This window comes from Rhagoletis pomonella, unplaced genomic scaffold (assembly GCF_013731165.1).
Source record: "Rhagoletis pomonella isolate Grant_MI unplaced genomic scaffold, Rhpom_1.0 Rhpom_scaffold_00011, whole genome shotgun sequence".
Taxonomy (NCBI): Eukaryota; Metazoa; Arthropoda; class Insecta; order Diptera; family Tephritidae; genus Rhagoletis; species Rhagoletis pomonella.
Genome location: NW_023458565.1, coordinates 21,805,717 through 21,808,962, shown reverse-complemented (window position 1 = coordinate 21,808,962; position 3,246 = coordinate 21,805,717). Strand labels below are relative to the sequence as shown.

The following is a 3,246-nucleotide window of genomic DNA, read 5'->3' as shown; positions in this document are numbered from 1 at the left end:
AATAACGGTGCAGATGTGATGACCTTCAAAAAAAAAAATAGATGGCAACTCTAATTAAAAATATTATCAGAACTCTTTCGTTTGACACTAATATTTCGATATTTCATTAATGTATCTTTCGTATAAGTAAAACAAATTCGACTTCTCAAACAAGTGGCAGCCCCTTTAAAAGTATTTTCAAACTAAAATCTGTCACCTGGCATTGTTATACATATTTCAATCAACTGATGAATTAAGTTGAATTTAATTTTTTTAAGCACATGGCAACTCTCCTAAATAGAGTTTAGAAATAAATTATTTTCAAACCCGCTTCGATTGATACCCATCTTTTGACAATCCATTTAACTTATTAAATAATTTGAGCTTAATTTTTTCAACAAAAAAAAAAAACAAATGTCCAGCTTAAAGATTTCTTAACACTCGCTCTTGTGATAACCAAATTTTAAAATTTCATGTAACTTATGTATAATTAAACGAAATACCACTTTCAAAACAGGCGGCAACCTCTTAAAAATTATTTTCGAACTAAAACTTCCTTAAATATTTTTCGTCTGACATTGTTGTAAATGTTTCATGTAACTGATGAATTAAGTGGAAATTAATTTTTTAAACACGTGGCAATCCTCCTAAATATAGTTCTTAAATAAAGGATTTTAAACCCATTTCCATTGATAACTATCGGTTAGTAATTAATTTAACTATTAAATAATTTTAGTTTAGCCCTTTAAACGGGGGCAACCCTCAAACACATCTTGAAGCTCTCTCATTTGACATCCATCGTTAATATTATATATAAAAAATAGTTCAATTACACTTCTCAAATAGGTGGCAACCCTTTTCAAAATATTTCCCAACTACTATTTTCTTAAACCTCTTTCGTATGACACCCATATGCGATACCTTATTCACTTATCAAATTCTTTAGAGCTTATAAGCCTTAATAATGGGAATTATCTTTTCTGCGTGGCCGGAAAAGAGGGCGGAAACCCTCACAGAATTGTTTTTGTACAAAATTACGCAAAAAGCTGGAAATTTTTTACTCGTTCGTTTTTAGGAATGCCATTGTTACGAATTTTTAAAGTTCGAAGTTACGACTCGGATTGCCGCATACCATTTCTACGATTCGTAACAAAATCCGAATACGAAAGTGTTGCAAATAGGGGTGTATCTATATTTTTTTGCGATGTTGCTTTGACCAGGGCTTGAACCCAGGCCCTGCGAAGTGGTAGCGCGCACTGCTAACTACTACACTACAGCGGCCTTCGCATACTTAACTCAATATTTGAATTTTTTGGATTATGACACTAATGATGTAAAAATAACTTAACAAAATTATTTTGTTACGTTTCGACGCCTTGTTATCAAAACAAAATTAATTAAAACTAATTCGTTAACATTGAAACAAAATCAATCAACGAAAAGTTGTTGTAAACCATTTTCAACTTACTTTTAACACCTAGCTCCTAGATGCATGCTACAGCTTCAACGTTTTAACTTGTGTGTATTTTTTTTAGTTGGTTCTTTATTTTTTTAAATATATATTTTTTTGAAAAAATTAAAAAAAAAAATAATTTTGCGAATCCTATCGGTCTTAAATACTTTGAATTTCTAAGCATATCTTAATATATCAACTATAGTATATCGTGAAAAGAACTACTAAATATATACATATGTTTGTAAATTTTTTTATATTTCTTTCAGTAATAGCATACAATCAACACGAGCAAGTACTTATGACAACAGTGCAGTCTACAATATGAGCTCTTTTTCTGGAGCTAAGGGAGCAGGAACTGATAAGCATTCAATAAATCGACGATTTAGTCCTTCTCGAAATGTTTCAAACACTTCATTTACACTCATTTTGTAGTGAACATACACAAATGAGTCATATGTATCGAAAACAAGACATTACTTTTGTTCGGCCAAGTTGAAAAGTTAATTTTTTAATATTACATAATTATGTATATGTATAGCTCGAATGTCATTCACTCATCGCTACTTTTTAATGTATATTTTGAAAATAAATTTAATAAATCCCTTTGGCGTATATATTAGGGTGCCCCACTAAAAACGCGTTGAGTTTTTCCACCGCAACTATACAATTTACTATATTTTAAGACTTCCGTCAACTAATTTCGGAAAAATATTAAGATTTACGTGAGCTGGACCGATATGTACCTCCAAAAATCTCTTTTATTTTGATTCCGTTGTTAAAATTTTGAAACAATTTTATGCAGCCCTCCTGGGCTGAAACTCTTCTGTCCTCTGATTGTTTGGAAATAATTTTATTAAAAAAACCAGATTTTTGTAGGTATTTTCCAATTGTTCCAGCTCACGCAAATCTCAAAATATAATAGATTTTATAATTCCGATGGAAAATTAATAGCGATTTTTTGTGGAGAGTGTTGCACCCCAATATACCTATGTATTTACATATATATTCTTATATACGTACATACATATATGGATAATATAAATCCGAGAGAAACTGTGAAATGGAGAACTTTGTCGCAAACGTTTAAGTGTTGTCGAAACCGCTTCAGCCTGCGGACCATAGATTTTCCATGACGAAATGTATGACAATTATTTTTTAAAAGCTAGTAACTTTACATACTTGCGCTCACGCGCTTGCGCAAAGGTAATTTCTTGTCCATTGGCTTACTGGGCAAGATCGCACCTGGTACGACAAAAAACCGACTACCCACAAAATGTCAAAATTCAGGCGTAGCTTTCGTTAACGTACAAATGTATGTATGTACGCGGGTATGTAAATGAGCTTAATGTATAAAACTGGTTTAAAGATGCATTTTACGTTTAAAGCAAAAAGCACAGAGATATTTATATGAGGGGATTAGAGTTAACACTAAACGCGTAGGTTCTTAAAACTTGGCAATAATAAAAAAGCTTTGCATAGTAGAAATAAGAAAATGGAAAATACCTAGTTTGTTTATATATAGCGAACAAAGCAGATCAAAGATTCGCGAAAATATTTTTGGTTACATTTAGATATAGTTTAAATATAGTAAGAAAAATCAAAACGGGTGTTTTAGAGACGTAAATTTCACATAATTCTAAGATATTTGAAAATATATTTCGATATTTAACCTTGATGGATATTTGAACTCGACATACATATGTGTATTAATTTTACTATACAGTTTTTGATTGGTGCTATTTTGAGGTTATTACGTAAGTATATGCCAGTAAAGTGAATTATTCATAAAAAAATTATGCATATCCATCCCA

General features: G+C 31.0%; 1 protein-coding gene across 2 annotated transcripts in view; it reads left to right on the top strand.

Annotated features, from left to right (window-relative positions):
* Nucleotides 1–2,412: 2,412 nt before the first annotated feature.
* Nucleotides 2,413–3,246, top strand: part of LOC118746833 — an 8,373-nt gene continuing 7,539 nt past the window's right edge. Inside the window, exon 1 of one of the 2 annotated variants that reach the window (XM_036480772.1) lies at nucleotides 2,413–3,189. The gene's annotated coding sequence lies outside the window, so the exon portion shown is untranslated. The remainder of the gene's footprint in view (nucleotides 3,190–3,246) is intronic. The other variant, XM_036480771.1, reaches the window with a different exon arrangement.